Source organism: Anomaloglossus baeobatrachus, unplaced genomic scaffold (assembly GCF_048569485.1).
Source record: "Anomaloglossus baeobatrachus isolate aAnoBae1 unplaced genomic scaffold, aAnoBae1.hap1 Scaffold_420, whole genome shotgun sequence".
Taxonomy (NCBI): Eukaryota; Metazoa; Chordata; class Amphibia; order Anura; family Aromobatidae; genus Anomaloglossus; species Anomaloglossus baeobatrachus.
Window position 1 is genome coordinate 20,833 of NW_027443535.1, and position 15,694 is coordinate 36,526.

The 15,694-nt window shown below is 47.0% G+C and overlaps 9 non-coding genes across 9 annotated transcripts; all 9 read left to right on the forward strand.

Annotated features, from left to right (window-relative positions):
- The first annotated feature begins 669 nt into the window (after window positions 1-669).
- Window positions 670-860, forward strand: LOC142278852 (U2 spliceosomal RNA). Its single transcript, XR_012741637.1, has one exon. It is a non-coding gene; the product is annotated as a U2 spliceosomal RNA (small nuclear RNA).
- A 1,390-nt stretch (window positions 861-2,250) lies between these two features.
- On the forward strand, window positions 2,251-2,441 carry LOC142278864 (U2 spliceosomal RNA). The gene has a single exon (XR_012741647.1). It is a non-coding gene; the product is annotated as a U2 spliceosomal RNA (small nuclear RNA).
- Window positions 2,442-3,828: 1,387 nt separating this feature from the next.
- Window positions 3,829-4,019, forward strand: LOC142278877 (U2 spliceosomal RNA). The gene has a single exon (XR_012741658.1). It is a non-coding gene; the product is annotated as a U2 spliceosomal RNA (small nuclear RNA).
- Window positions 4,020-5,406: 1,387 nt separating this feature from the next.
- Window positions 5,407-5,597, forward strand: LOC142278890 (U2 spliceosomal RNA). Its single transcript, XR_012741666.1, has one exon. It is a non-coding gene; the product is annotated as a U2 spliceosomal RNA (small nuclear RNA).
- A 1,387-nt stretch (window positions 5,598-6,984) lies between these two features.
- On the forward strand, window positions 6,985-7,175 carry LOC142278897 (U2 spliceosomal RNA). The gene has a single exon (XR_012741667.1). It is a non-coding gene; the product is annotated as a U2 spliceosomal RNA (small nuclear RNA).
- Window positions 7,176-8,562: 1,387 nt separating this feature from the next.
- LOC142278898 (U2 spliceosomal RNA) lies at window positions 8,563-8,753 on the forward strand. The gene has a single exon (XR_012741668.1). It is a non-coding gene; the product is annotated as a U2 spliceosomal RNA (small nuclear RNA).
- A 2,240-nt stretch (window positions 8,754-10,993) lies between these two features.
- LOC142278878 (U2 spliceosomal RNA) lies at window positions 10,994-11,191 on the forward strand. The gene has a single exon (XR_012741659.1). It is a non-coding gene; the product is annotated as a U2 spliceosomal RNA (small nuclear RNA).
- A 1,387-nt stretch (window positions 11,192-12,578) lies between these two features.
- Window positions 12,579-12,769, forward strand: LOC142278899 (U2 spliceosomal RNA). The gene has a single exon (XR_012741669.1). It is a non-coding gene; the product is annotated as a U2 spliceosomal RNA (small nuclear RNA).
- Window positions 12,770-14,156: 1,387 nt separating this feature from the next.
- On the forward strand, window positions 14,157-14,347 carry LOC142278900 (U2 spliceosomal RNA). The gene has a single exon (XR_012741670.1). It is a non-coding gene; the product is annotated as a U2 spliceosomal RNA (small nuclear RNA).
- Window positions 14,348-15,694: the final 1,347 nt, after the last annotated feature.

Sequence of the window (15,694 nt, forward strand, 5' to 3'; positions counted from 1 at the left end):
TCTAACCTTTGATAGTAAGCTTTTCTGTAGTCTGCCTGTTGATGTATTTTCCGTTTGAACTGTGCACAACATGAAGAGACGGAACACTGGCGGCTTGTCACAATGCCCCCCGATGACATCACAATAGCGCTGCTGCCTAGAAAACAAGCTGCGCAGAAGAAGTTGTTCTTTGGGTGGGAGGGTGGGCTAGTGGAAGGAGGGGGCAATCTCTTTTTTTCCCGGGTGGTAGGGGGATGACAGGAGAAGGGAAGCGGGTGGTGAGAAAGGTACAGAGGGCAGGGTTTGGGGGCTGGGAAGGAAAGGGAAAAGATTAGGGTTTGGGGATGATGAAAGGGCTTTCTACGGGTAAGGATGGCAAAGGGTGGCAGTGACGGAAAGTCAGGCAACCTGTCCTGTCCGTCTTTTTGTATCGTGAATTGGAAAGACTGCAAGGGGGAGGGGAGTTGCTTGCGCCCTAAAGGAGGAGTTATTCAGATTCATTGCAGTGGGCGGCGGCTGCAAAACGCACCATTCTTCTTGTTTTGGCTCTGCAAAGCAGCCTTTTCAAGGGTTGGCTTGGGTGACAAAATGTCTTGTGTAGGCGTGGGTTTGTCTCCCTCTCGCTCTCTCTCCCTAAGATGTGTCCGGCATAGGCCAGGGTGCCACTCGAGGCCCAAACCAATTCTGGTTATCGCTTCTCGGCCTTTTGGCTAAGATCAAGTGTAGTATCTGTTCTTATCAGTTTAATATCTGATACGTCCCCTATCTGGGGACCATATATTAAATGGATTTTTAGAACAGGGAGATGGAAAAAGAGCTTGCTCTGTCCACTCCACGCATTGACCTGGTATTGCAGTACCTCCAGGAACGGTGCACCCCTTCTTAACCCAGTTTCCAAAAGCAGAACTCAATTCACCTGATTCATATTAGCCCGATTTAATGAATTGGAAGAAAGCATACGTCTTCATATGCACCTCAATTTGGCCCATTCACTTTTCACACTTCCTCCTTTTGTTTTTTATCTTTCACACTTTTGACTTTCTTTATTCATCCAAATAGCAAACTCATCACCACTCAACCTGACCAACTCGGCTATGTCCCCGTGCTGCAGTTCTCTGTCTTATCTAGATCATTTGCAATTGAATGGAATAGATCCCTTTTGGACAAAGTGGATTCACCTGCTGCTGCAGTGACCACAGGTGTGATAACATCTAGAATTGGCATCTGGTGCGATCTCTCCGCTTCCACTCCAAAGAAAGTTACCTGTTTATTCCTATCATGCATTGGTTTTTGGGGTTTTCTTTGAGTAATGATGATCTCTTTAGTAGTCTGTTGGCGCCCTCTCCTGGAGGAATAGTTTGCTTGCTCTTGGACATTCTAAAAGAGAGGTCATGATAGACATTGAGCTTCTGAGCTCAATTGGGGACAGTCATGGGTGATGAATGTTTGCAACCTACTGCGAAGCCTCATACCGCAATATAAGGAACGTCAAATACTAAGAAAGGGCGGCCTATGAAAGAATTACTACTTTCAATAAGTACACTTAAACGGCTAATTGGGAATAGAAAAACTGTAAAAAGCCCTCTGAGAAAGCCCCCCTCTAACCTTTGATAGTAAGCTTTTCTGTAGTCTGCCTGTTGATGTATTTTCCGTTTGAACTGTGCACAACATGAAGAGACGGAACACTGGCGGCTTGTCACAATGCCCCCCGATGACATCACAATAGCGCTGCTGCCTAGAAAACAAGCTGCGCAGAAGAAGTTGTTCTTTGGGTGGGAGGGTGGGCTAGTGGAAGGAGGGGGCAATCTCTTTTTTTCCCGGGTGGTAGGGGGATGACAGGAGAAGGGAAGCGGGTGGTGAGAAAGGTACAGAGGGCAGGGTTTGGGGGCTGGGAAGGAAAGGGAAAAGATTAGGGTTTGGGGATGATGAAAGGGCTTTCTACGGGTAAGGATGGCAAAGGGTGGCAGTGACGGAAAGTCAGGCAACCTGTCCTGTCCGTCTTTTTGTATCGTGAATTGGAAAGACTGCAAGGGGGAGGGGAGTTGCTTGCGCCCTAAAGGAGGAGTTATTCAGATTCATTGCAGTGGGCGGCGGCGGCTGCAAAACGCACCATTCTTCTTGTTTTGGCTCTGCAAAGCAGCCTTTTCAAGGGTTGGCTTGGGTGACAAAATGTCTTGTGTAGGCGTGGGTTTGTCTCCCTCTCGCTCTCTCTCCCTAAGATGTGTCCGGCATAGGCCAGGGTGCCACTCGAGGCCCAAACCAATTCTGGTTATCGCTTCTCGGCCTTTTGGCTAAGATCAAGTGTAGTATCTGTTCTTATCAGTTTAATATCTGATACGTCCCCTATCTGGGGACCATATATTAAATGGATTTTTAGAACAGGGAGATGGAAAAAGAGCTTGCTCTGTCCACTCCACGCATTGACCTGGTATTGCAGTACCTCCAGGAACGGTGCACCCCTTCTTAACCCAGTTTCCAAAAGCAGAACTCAATTCACCTGATTCATATTAGCCCGATTTAATGAATTGGAAGAAAGCATACGTCTTCATATGCACCTCAATTTGGCCCATTCACTTTTCACACTTCCTCCTTTTGTTTTTTATCTTTCACACTTTTGACTTTCTTTATTCATCCAAATAGCAAACTCATCACCACTCAACCTGACCAACTCGGCTATGTCCCCGTGCTGCAGTTCTCTGTCTTATCTAGATCATTTGCAATTGAATGGAATAGATCCCTTTTGGACAAAGTGGATTCACCTGCTGCTGCAGTGACCACAGGTGTGATAACATCTAGAATTGGCATCTGGTGCGATCTCTCCGCTTCCACTCCAAAGAAAGTTACCTGTTTATTCCTATCATGCATTGGTTTTTGGGGTTTTCTTTGAGTAATGATGATCTCTTTAGTAGTCTGTTGGCGCCCTCTCCTGGAGGAATAGTTTGCTTGCTCTTGGACATTCTAAAAGAGAGGTCATGATAGACATTGAGCTTCTGAGCTCAATTGGGGACAGTCATGGGTGATGAATGTTTGCAACCTACTGCGAAGCCTCATACCGCAATATAAGGAACGTCAAATACTAAGAAAGGGCGGCCTATGAAAGAATTACTACTTTCAATAAGTACACTTAAACGGCTAATTGGGAATAGAAAAACTGTAAAAAGCCCTCTGAGAAAGCCCCCCTCTAACCTTTGATAGTAAGCTTTTCTGTAGTCTGCCTGTTGATGTATTTTCCGTTTGAACTGTGCACAACATGAAGAGACGGAACACTGGCGGCTTGTCACAATGCCCCCCGATGACATCACAATAGCGCTGCTGCCTAGAAAACAAGCTGCGCAGAAGAAGTTGTTCTTTGGGTGGGAGGGTGGGCTAGTGGAAGGAGGGGGCAATCTCTTTTTTTCCCGGGTGGTAGGGGGATGACAGGAGAAGGGAAGCGGGTGGTGAGAAAGGTACAGAGGGCAGGGTTTGGGGGCTGGGAAGGAAAGGGAAAAGATTAGGGTTTGGGGATGATGAAAGGGCTTTCTACGGGTAAGGATGGCAAAGGGTGGCAGTGACGGAAAGTCAGGCAACCTGTCCTGTCCGTCTTTTTGTATCGTGAATTGGAAAGACTGCAAGGGGGAGGGGAGTTGCTTGCGCCCTAAAGGAGGAGTTATTCAGATTCATTGCAGTGGGCGGCGGCTGCAAAACGCACCATTCTTCTTGTTTTGGCTCTGCAAAGCAGCCTTTTCAAGGGTTGGCTTGGGTGACAAAATGTCTTGTGTAGGCGTGGGTTTGTCTCCCTCTCGCTCTCTCTCCCTAAGATGTGTCCGGCATAGGCCAGGGTGCCACTCGAGGCCCAAACCAATTCTGGTTATCGCTTCTCGGCCTTTTGGCTAAGATCAAGTGTAGTATCTGTTCTTATCAGTTTAATATCTGATACGTCCCCTATCTGGGGACCATATATTAAATGGATTTTTAGAACAGGGAGATGGAAAAAGAGCTTGCTCTGTCCACTCCACGCATTGACCTGGTATTGCAGTACCTCCAGGAACGGTGCACCCCTTCTTAACCCAGTTTCCAAAAGCAGAACTCAATTCACCTGATTCATATTAGCCCGATTTAATGAATTGGAAGAAAGCATACGTCTTCATATGCACCTCAATTTGGCCCATTCACTTTTCACACTTCCTCCTTTTGTTTTTTATCTTTCACACTTTTGACTTTCTTTATTCATCCAAATAGCAAACTCATCACCACTCAACCTGACCAACTCGGCTATGTCCCCGTGCTGCAGTTCTCTGTCTTATCTAGATCATTTGCAATTGAATGGAATAGATCCCTTTTGGACAAAGTGGATTCACCTGCTGCTGCAGTGACCACAGGTGTGATAACATCTAGAATTGGCATCTGGTGCGATCTCTCCGCTTCCACTCCAAAGAAAGTTACCTGTTTATTCCTATCATGCATTGGTTTTTGGGGTTTTCTTTGAGTAATGATGATCTCTTTAGTAGTCTGTTGGCGCCCTCTCCTGGAGGAATAGTTTGCTTGCTCTTGGACATTCTAAAAGAGAGGTCATGATAGACATTGAGCTTCTGAGCTCAATTGGGGACAGTCATGGGTGATGAATGTTTGCAACCTACTGCGAAGCCTCATACCGCAATATAAGGAACGTCAAATACTAAGAAAGGGCGGCCTATGAAAGAATTACTACTTTCAATAAGTACACTTAAACGGCTAATTGGGAATAGAAAAACTGTAAAAAGCCCTCTGAGAAAGCCCCCCTCTAACCTTTGATAGTAAGCTTTTCTGTAGTCTGCCTGTTGATGTATTTTCCGTTTGAACTGTGCACAACATGAAGAGACGGAACACTGGCGGCTTGTCACAATGCCCCCCGATGACATCACAATAGCGCTGCTGCCTAGAAAACAAGCTGCGCAGAAGAAGTTGTTCTTTGGGTGGGAGGGTGGGCTAGTGGAAGGAGGGGGCAATCTCTTTTTTTCCCGGGTGGTAGGGGGATGACAGGAGAAGGGAAGCGGGTGGTGAGAAAGGTACAGAGGGCAGGGTTTGGGGGCTGGGAAGGAAAGGGAAAAGATTAGGGTTTGGGGATGATGAAAGGGCTTTCTACGGGTAAGGATGGCAAAGGGTGGCAGTGACGGAAAGTCAGGCAACCTGTCCTGTCCGTCTTTTTGTATCGTGAATTGGAAAGACTGCAAGGGGGAGGGGAGTTGCTTGCGCCCTAAAGGAGGAGTTATTCAGATTCATTGCAGTGGGCGGCGGCTGCAAAACGCACCATTCTTCTTGTTTTGGCTCTGCAAAGCAGCCTTTTCAAGGGTTGGCTTGGGTGACAAAATGTCTTGTGTAGGCGTGGGTTTGTCTCCCTCTCGCTCTCTCTCCCTAAGATGTGTCCGGCATAGGCCAGGGTGCCACTCGAGGCCCAAACCAATTCTGGTTATCGCTTCTCGGCCTTTTGGCTAAGATCAAGTGTAGTATCTGTTCTTATCAGTTTAATATCTGATACGTCCCCTATCTGGGGACCATATATTAAATGGATTTTTAGAACAGGGAGATGGAAAAAGAGCTTGCTCTGTCCACTCCACGCATTGACCTGGTATTGCAGTACCTCCAGGAACGGTGCACCCCTTCTTAACCCAGTTTCCAAAAGCAGAACTCAATTCACCTGATTCATATTAGCCCGATTTAATGAATTGGAAGAAAGCATACGTCTTCATATGCACCTCAATTTGGCCCATTCACTTTTCACACTTCCTCCTTTTGTTTTTTATCTTTCACACTTTTGACTTTCTTTATTCATCCAAATAGCAAACTCATCACCACTCAACCTGACCAACTCGGCTATGTCCCCGTGCTGCAGTTCTCTGTCTTATCTAGATCATTTGCAATTGAATGGAATAGATCCCTTTTGGACAAAGTGGATTCACCTGCTGCTGCAGTGACCACAGGTGTGATAACATCTAGAATTGGCATCTGGTGCGATCTCTCCGCTTCCACTCCAAAGAAAGTTACCTGTTTATTCCTATCATGCATTGGTTTTTGGGGTTTTCTTTGAGTAATGATGATCTCTTTAGTAGTCTGTTGGCGCCCTCTCCTGGAGGAATAGTTTGCTTGCTCTTGGACATTCTAAAAGAGAGGTCATGATAGACATTGAGCTTCTGAGCTCAATTGGGGACAGTCATGGGTGATGAATGTTTGCAACCTACTGCGAAGCCTCATACCGCAATATAAGGAACGTCAAATACTAAGAAAGGGCGGCCTATGAAAGAATTACTACTTTCAATAAGTACACTTAAACGGCTAATTGGGAATAGAAAAACTGTAAAAAGCCCTCTGAGAAAGCCCCCCTCTAACCTTTGATAGTAAGCTTTTCTGTAGTCTGCCTGTTGATGTATTTTCCGTTTGAACTGTGCACAACATGAAGAGACGGAACACTGGCGGCTTGTCACAATGCCCCCCGATGACATCACAATAGCGCTGCTGCCTAGAAAACAAGCTGCGCAGAAGAAGTTGTTCTTTGGGTGGGAGGGTGGGCTAGTGGAAGGAGGGGGCAATCTCTTTTTTTCCCGGGTGGTAGGGGGATGACAGGAGAAGGGAAGCGGGTGGTGAGAAAGGTACAGAGGGCAGGGTTTGGGGGCTGGGAAGGAAAGGGAAAAGATTAGGGTTTGGGGATGATGAAAGGGCTTTCTACGGGTAAGGATGGCAAAGGGTGGCAGTGACGGAAAGTCAGGCAACCTGTCCTGTCCGTCTTTTTGTATCGTGAATTGGAAAGACTGCAAGGGGGAGGGGAGTTGCTTGCGCCCTAAAGGAGGAGTTATTCAGATTCATTGCAGTGGGCGGCGGCTGCAAAACGCACCATTCTTCTTGTTTTGGCTCTGCAAAGCAGCCTTTTCAAGGGTTGGCTTGGGTGACAAAATGTCTTGTGTAGGCGTGGGTTTGTCTCCCTCTCGCTCTCTCTCCCTAAGATGTGTCCGGCATAGGCCAGGGTGCCACTCGAGGCCCAAACCAATTCTGGTTATCGCTTCTCGGCCTTTTGGCTAAGATCAAGTGTAGTATCTGTTCTTATCAGTTTAATATCTGATACGTCCCCTATCTGGGGACCATATATTAAATGGATTTTTAGAACAGGGAGATGGAAAAAGAGCTTGCTCTGTCCACTCCACGCATTGACCTGGTATTGCAGTACCTCCAGGAACGGTGCACCCCTTCTTAACCCAGTTTCCAAAAGCAGAACTCAATTCACCTGATTCATATTAGCCCGATTTAATGAATTGGAAGAAAGCATACGTCTTCATATGCACCTCAATTTGGCCCATTCACTTTTCACACTTCCTCCTTTTGTTTTTTATCTTTCACACTTTTGACTTTCTTTATTCATCCAAATAGCAAACTCATCACCACTCAACCTGACCAACTCGGCTATGTCCCCGTGCTGCAGTTCTCTGTCTTATCTAGATCATTTGCAATTGAATGGAATAGATCCCTTTTGGACAAAGTGGATTCACCTGCTGCTGCAGTGACCACAGGTGTGATAACATCTAGAATTGGCATCTGGTGCGATCTCTCCGCTTCCACTCCAAAGAAAGTTACCTGTTTATTCCTATCATGCATTGGTTTTTGGGGTTTTCTTTGAGTAATGATGATCTCTTTAGTAGTCTGTTGGCGCCCTCTCCTGGAGGAATAGTTTGCTTGCTCTTGGACATTCTAAAAGAGAGGTCATGATAGACATTGAGCTTCTGAGCTCAATTGGGGACAGTCATGGGTGATGAATGTTTGCAACCTACTGCGAAGCCTCATACCGCAATATAAGGAACGTCAAATACTAAGAAAGGGCGGCCTATGAAAGAATTACTACTTTCAATAAGTACACTTAAACGGCTAATTGGGAATAGAAAAACTGTAAAAAGCCCTCTGAGAAAGCCCCCCTCTAACCTTTGATAGTAAGCTTTTCTGTAGTCTGCCTGTTGATGTATTTTCCGTTTGAACTGTGCACAACATGAAGAGACGGAACACTGGCGGCTTGTCACAATGCCCCCCGATGACATCACAATAGCGCTGCTGCCTAGAAAACAAGCTGCGCAGAAGAAGTTGTTCTTTGGGTGGGAGGGTGGGCTAGTGGAAGGAGGGGGCAATCTCTTTTTTTCCCGGGTGGTAGGGGGATGACAGGAGAAGGGAAGCGGGTGGTGAGAAAGGTACAGAGGGCAGGGTTTGGGGGCTGGGAAGGAAAGGGAAAAGATTAGGGTTTGGGGATGATGAAAGGGCTTTCTACGGGTAAGGATGGCAAAGGGTGGCAGTGACGGAAAGTCAGGCAACCTGTCCTGTCCGTCTTTTTGTATCGTGAATTGGAAAGACTGCAAGGGGGAGGGGAGTTGCTTGCGCCCTAAAGGAGGAGTTATTCAGATTCATTGCAGTGGGCGGCGGCTGCAAAACGCACCATTCTTCTTGTTTTGGCTCTGCAAAGCAGCCTTTTCAAGGGTTGGCTTGGGTGACAAAATGTCTTGTGTAGGCGTGGGTTTGTCTCCCTCTCGCTCTCTCTCCCTAAGATGTGTCCGGCATAGGCCAGGGTGCCACTCGAGGCCCAAACCAATTCTGGTTATCGCTTCTCGGCCTTTTGGCTAAGATCAAGTGTAGTATCTGTTCTTATCAGTTTAATATCTGATACGTCCCCTATCTGGGGACCATATATTAAATGGATTTTTAGAACAGGGAGATGGAAAAAGAGCTTGCTCTGTCCACTCCACGCATTGACCTGGTATTGCAGTACCTCCAGGAACGGTGCACCCCTTCTTAACCCAGTTTCCAAAAGCAGAACTCAATTCACCTGATTCATATTAGCCCGATTTAATGAATTGGAAGAAAGCATACGTCTTCATATGCACCTCAATTTGGCCCATTCACTTTTCACACTTCCTCCTTTTGTTTTTTATCTTTCACACTTTTGACTTTCTTTATTCATCCAAATAGCAAACTCATCACCACTCAACCTGACCAACTCGGCTATGTCCCCGTGCTGCAGTTCTCTGTCTTATCTAGATCATTTGCAATTGAATGGAATAGATCCCTTTTGGACAAAGTGGATTCACCTGCTGCTGCAGTGACCACAGGTGTGATAACATCTAGAATTGGCATCTGGTGCGATCTCTCCGCTTCCACTCCAAAGAAAGTTACCTGTTTATTCCTATCATGCATTGGTTTTTGGGGTTTTCTTTGAGTAATGATGATCTCTTTAGTAGTCTGTTGGCGCCCTCTCCTGGAGGAATAGTTTGCTTGCTCTTGGACATTCTAAAAGAGAGGTCATGATAGACATTGAGCTTCTGAGCTCAATTGGGGACAGTCATGGGTGATGAATGTTTGCAACCTACTGCGAAGCCTCATACCGCAATATAAGGAACGTCAAATACTAAGAAAGGGCGGCCTATGAAAGAATTACTACTTTCAATAAGTACACTTAAACGGCTAATTGGGAATAGAAAAACTGTAAAAAGCCCTCTGAGAAAGCCCCCCTCTAACCTTTGATAGTAAGCTTTTCTGTAGTCTGCCTGTTGATGTATTTTCCGTTTGAACTGTGCACAACATGAAGAGACGGAACACTGGCGGCTTGTCACAATGCCCCCCGATGACATCACAATAGCGCTGCTGCCTAGAAAACAAGCTGCGCAGAAGAAGTTGTTCTTTGGGTGGGAGGGTGGGCTAGTGGAAGGAGGGGGCAATCTCTTTTTTTCCCGGGTGGTAGGGGGATGACAGGAGAAGGGAAGCGGGTGGTGAGAAAGGTACAGAGGGCAGGGTTTGGGGGCTGGGAAGGAAAGGGAAAAGATTAGGGTTTGGGGATGATGAAAGGGCTTTCTACGGGTAAGGATGGCAAAGGGTGGCAGTGACGGAAAGTCAGGCAACCTGTCCTGTCCGTCTTTTTGTATCGTGAATTGGAAAGACTGCAAGGGGGAGGGGAGTTGCTTGCGCCCTAAAGGAGGAGTTATTCAGATTCATTGCAGTGGGCGGCGGCTGCAAAACGCACCATTCTTCTTGTTTTGGCTCTGCAAAGCAGCCTTTTCAAGGGTTGGCTTGGGTGACAAAATGTCTTGTGTAGGCGTGGGTTTGTCTCCCTCTCGCTCTCTCTCCCTAAGATGTGTCCGGCATAGGCCAGGGTGCCACTCGAGGCCCAAACCAATTCTGGTTATCGCTTCTCGGCCTTTTGGCTAAGATCAAGTGTAGTGTCTGTGAGGCTCGGCAGATGCAATGCACACTGGAAGGTTGCGCTTGCTAGTACTCTGGATGTATAGTATATTCATCTAGAGGAAAACATGGCCCTGCCAGGATCGAGGCTATTAGACTGAGTAAGTGTGGGGGCTATGGTGCAATGTGCCCCAGGACTGACGACCCTGGAGTGAGTCTGAGCTTGCTGGCTTGGGACCCCGGCGAGCTTTGGGCTCTGTAGCACACCGTACCTTGCCCTTTCATACTTTCTGCGCATATTGCTCTATCCCGGCCTTCTGGCTAGGAAGAGAAATTTTTATAATCATGGTCGGAGGTCCGTTCAGCTTTGGGCTGAGAAACCAACACCCGGTTGGAGGTCCGGGTCAGCTTCGGCTGAGAAACCAACACCCGGTTGGAGGTCCGGGTCAGCTTCGGCTGAGAAACCAACACCCGGTTGGAGGTCTGGGTCAGTTTCGGCTGAGAAACCAACACCCGGTTGGAGGTCCGGGTCAGCTTCGGCTGAGAAACCAACACCCGGTTGGAGGTCCGGTTAGCCTTGGGCTGAGAAACCAACACCGGTTGACGGTCCGGGCAGTTTCGGCTGCGAAACCAACAACTAGTAGCTCTCTACTCCACTTGGGTAAGATGCCTGGGTGGATGCTGGGAGCAACGACAAGGCTCAACCAGGCTTCGGCTTGGGGGAGCACCGAAGATCCCTGACCCTTGCTGTGGCCTTCTGGCTCAGAGGGACGGGGTTGATTTTTGGGGACCCTCTCCTCACGGAGGGGTCCACACGAATCCTAGCCTTTGCACTGTTTTTGGTGTGACTTCGGTCATGCATTTTTTGCGGTGCTTTGGAAAGCTTCATTAAATCAAAAAATCTGTTCTTATCAGTTTAATATCTGATACGTCCCCTATCTGGGGACCATATATTAAATGGATTTTTAGAACAGGGAGATGGAAAAAGAGCTTGCTCTGTCCACTCCACGCATTGACCTGGTATTGCAGTACCTCCAGGAACGGTGCACCCCTTCTTAACCCAGTTTCCAAAAGCAGAACTCAATTCACCTGATTCATATTAGCCCGATTTAATGAATTGGAAGAAAGCATACGTCTTCATATGCACCTCAATTTGGCCCATTCACTTTTCACACTTCCTCCTTTTGTTTTTTATCTTTCACACTTTTGACTTTCTTTATTCATCCAAATAGCAAACTCATCACCACTCAACCTGACCAACTCGGCTATGTCCCCGTGCTGCAGTTCTCTGTCTTATCTAGATCATTTGCAATTGAATGGAATAGATCCCTTTTGGACAAAGTGGATTCACCTGCTGCTGCAGTGACCACAGGTGTGATAACATCTAGAATTGGCATCTGGTGCGATCTCTCCGCTTCCACTCCAAAGAAAGTTACCTGTTTATTCCTATCATGCATTGGTTTTTGGGGTTTTCTTTGAGTAATGATGATCTCTTTAGTAGTCTGTTGGCGCCCTCTCCTGGAGGAATAGTTTGCTTGCTCTTGGACATTCTAAAAGAGAGGTCATGATAGACATTGAGCTTCTGAGCTCAATTGGGGACAGTCATGGGTGATGAATGTTTGCAACCTACTGCGAAGCCTCATACCGCAATATAAGGAACGTCAAATACTAAGAAAGGGCGGCCTATGAAAGAATTACTACTTTCAATAAGTACACTTAAACGGCTAATTGGGAATAGAAAAACTGTAAAAAGCCCTCTGAGAAAGCCCCCCTCTAACCTTTGATAGTAAGCTTTTCTGTAGTCTGCCTGTTGATGTATTTTCCGTTTGAACTGTGCACAACATGAAGAGACGGAACACTGGCGGCTTGTCACAATGCCCCCCGATGACATCACAATAGCGCTGCTGCCTAGAAAACAAGCTGCGCAGAAGAAGTTGTTCTTTGGGTGGGAGGGTGGGCTAGTGGAAGGAGGGGGCAATCTCTTTTTTTCCCGGGTGGTAGGGGGATGACAGGAGAAGGGAAGCGGGTGGTGAGAAAGGTACAGAGGGCAGGGTTTGGGGGCTGGGAAGGAAAGGGAAAAGATTAGGGTTTGGGGATGATGAAAGGGCTTTCTACGGGTAAGGATGGCAAAGGGTGGCAGTGACGGAAAGTCAGGCAACCTGTCCTGTCCGTCTTTTTGTATCGTGAATTGGAAAGACTGCAAGGGGGAGGGGAGTTGCTTGCGCCCTAAAGGAGGAGTTATTCAGATTCATTGCAGTGGGCGGCGGCTGCAAAACGCACCATTCTTCTTGTTTTGGCTCTGCAAAGCAGCCTTTTCAAGGGTTGGCTTGGGTGACAAAATGTCTTGTGTAGGCGTGGGTTTGTCTCCCTCTCGCTCTCTCTCCCTAAGATGTGTCCGGCATAGGCCAGGGTGCCACTCGAGGCCCAAACCAATTCTGGTTATCGCTTCTCGGCCTTTTGGCTAAGATCAAGTGTAGTATCTGTTCTTATCAGTTTAATATCTGATACGTCCCCTATCTGGGGACCATATATTAAATGGATTTTTAGAACAGGGAGATGGAAAAAGAGCTTGCTCTGTCCACTCCACGCATTGACCTGGTATTGCAGTACCTCCAGGAACGGTGCACCCCTTCTTAACCCAGTTTCCAAAAGCAGAACTCAATTCACCTGATTCATATTAGCCCGATTTAATGAATTGGAAGAAAGCATACGTCTTCATATGCACCTCAATTTGGCCCATTCACTTTTCACACTTCCTCCTTTTGTTTTTTATCTTTCACACTTTTGACTTTCTTTATTCATCCAAATAGCAAACTCATCACCACTCAACCTGACCAACTCGGCTATGTCCCCGTGCTGCAGTTCTCTGTCTTATCTAGATCATTTGCAATTGAATGGAATAGATCCCTTTTGGACAAAGTGGATTCACCTGCTGCTGCAGTGACCACAGGTGTGATAACATCTAGAATTGGCATCTGGTGCGATCTCTCCGCTTCCACTCCAAAGAAAGTTACCTGTTTATTCCTATCATGCATTGGTTTTTGGGGTTTTCTTTGAGTAATGATGATCTCTTTAGTAGTCTGTTGGCGCCCTCTCCTGGAGGAATAGTTTGCTTGCTCTTGGACATTCTAAAAGAGAGGTCATGATAGACATTGAGCTTCTGAGCTCAATTGGGGACAGTCATGGGTGATGAATGTTTGCAACCTACTGCGAAGCCTCATACCGCAATATAAGGAACGTCAAATACTAAGAAAGGGCGGCCTATGAAAGAATTACTACTTTCAATAAGTACACTTAAACGGCTAATTGGGAATAGAAAAACTGTAAAAAGCCCTCTGAGAAAGCCCCCCTCTAACCTTTGATAGTAAGCTTTTCTGTAGTCTGCCTGTTGATGTATTTTCCGTTTGAACTGTGCACAACATGAAGAGACGGAACACTGGCGGCTTGTCACAATGCCCCCCGATGACATCACAATAGCGCTGCTGCCTAGAAAACAAGCTGCGCAGAAGAAGTTGTTCTTTGGGTGGGAGGGTGGGCTAGTGGAAGGAGGGGGCAATCTCTTTTTTTCCCGGGTGGTAGGGGGATGACAGGAGAAGGGAAGCGGGTGGTGAGAAAGGTACAGAGGGCAGGGTTTGGGGGCTGGGAAGGAAAGGGAAAAGATTAGGGTTTGGGGATGATGAAAGGGCTTTCTACGGGTAAGGATGGCAAAGGGTGGCAGTGACGGAAAGTCAGGCAACCTGTCCTGTCCGTCTTTTTGTATCGTGAATTGGAAAGACTGCAAGGGGGAGGGGAGTTGCTTGCGCCCTAAAGGAGGAGTTATTCAGATTCATTGCAGTGGGCGGCGGCTGCAAAACGCACCATTCTTCTTGTTTTGGCTCTGCAAAGCAGCCTTTTCAAGGGTTGGCTTGGGTGACAAAATGTCTTGTGTAGGCGTGGGTTTGTCTCCCTCTCGCTCTCTCTCCCTAAGATGTGTCCGGCATAGGCCAGGGTGCCACTCGAGGCCCAAACCAATTCTGGTTATCGCTTCTCGGCCTTTTGGCTAAGATCAAGTGTAGTATCTGTTCTTATCAGTTTAATATCTGATACGTCCCCTATCTGGGGACCATATATTAAATGGATTTTTAGAACAGGGAGATGGAAAAAGAGCTTGCTCTGTCCACTCCACGCATTGACCTGGTATTGCAGTACCTCCAGGAACGGTGCACCCCTTCTTAACCCAGTTTCCAAAAGCAGAACTCAATTCACCTGATTCATATTAGCCCGATTTAATGAATTGGAAGAAAGCATACGTCTTCATATGCACCTCAATTTGGCCCATTCACTTTTCACACTTCCTCCTTTTGTTTTTTATCTTTCACACTTTTGACTTTCTTTATTCATCCAAATAGCAAACTCATCACCACTCAACCTGACCAACTCGGCTATGTCCCCGTGCTGCAGTTCTCTGTCTTATCTAGATCATTTGCAATTGAATGGAATAGATCCCTTTTGGACAAAGTGGATTCACCTGCTGCTGCAGTGACCACAGGTGTGATAACATCTAGAATTGGCATCTGGTGCGATCTCTCCGCTTCCACTCCAAAGAAAGTTACCTGTTTATTCCTATCATGCATTGGTTTTTGGGGTTTTCTTTGAGTAATGATGATCTCTTTAGTAGTCTGTTGGCGCCCTCTCCTGGAGGAATAGTTTGCTTGCTCTTGGACATTCTAAAAGAGAGGTCATGATAGACATTGAGCTTCTGAGCTCAATTGGGGACAGTCATGGGTGATGAATGTTTGCAACCTACTGCGAAGCCTCATACCGCAATATAAGGAACGTCAAATACTAAGAAAGGGCGGCCTATGAAAGAATTACTACTTTCAATAAGTACACTTAAACGGCTAATTGGGAATAGAAAAACTGTAAAAAGCCCTCTGAGAAAGCCCCCCTCTAACCTTTGATAGTAAGCTTTTCTGTAGTCTGCCTGTTGATGTATTTTCCGTTTGAACTGTGCACAACATGAAGAGACGGAACACTGGCGGCTTGTCACAATGCCCCCCGATGACATCACAATAGCGCTGCTGCCTAGAAAACAAGCTGCGCAGAAGAAGTTGTTCTTTGGGTGGGAGGGTGGGCTAGTGGAAGGAGGGGGCAATCTCTTTTTTTCCCGGGTGGTAGGGGGATGACAGGAGAAGGGAAGCGGGTGGTGAGAAAGGTACAGAGGGCAGGGTTTGGGGGCTGGGAAGGAAAGGGAAAAGATTAGGGTTTGGGGATGATGAAAGGGCTTTCTACGGGTAAGGATGGCAAAGGGTGGCAGTGACGGAAAGTCAGGCAACCTGTCCTGTCCGTCTTTTTGTATCGTGAATTGGAAAGACTGCAAGGGGGAGGGGAGTTGCTTGCGCCCTAAAGGAGGAGTTATTCAGATTCATTGCAGTGGGCGGCGGCTGCAAAACGCACCATTCTTCTTGTTTTGGCTCTGCAAAGCAGCCTTTTCAAGGGTTGGCTTGGGTGACAAAATGTCTTGTGTAGGCGTGGGTTTGTCTCCCTCTCGCTCTCTCTCCCTAAGATGTGTCCGGCA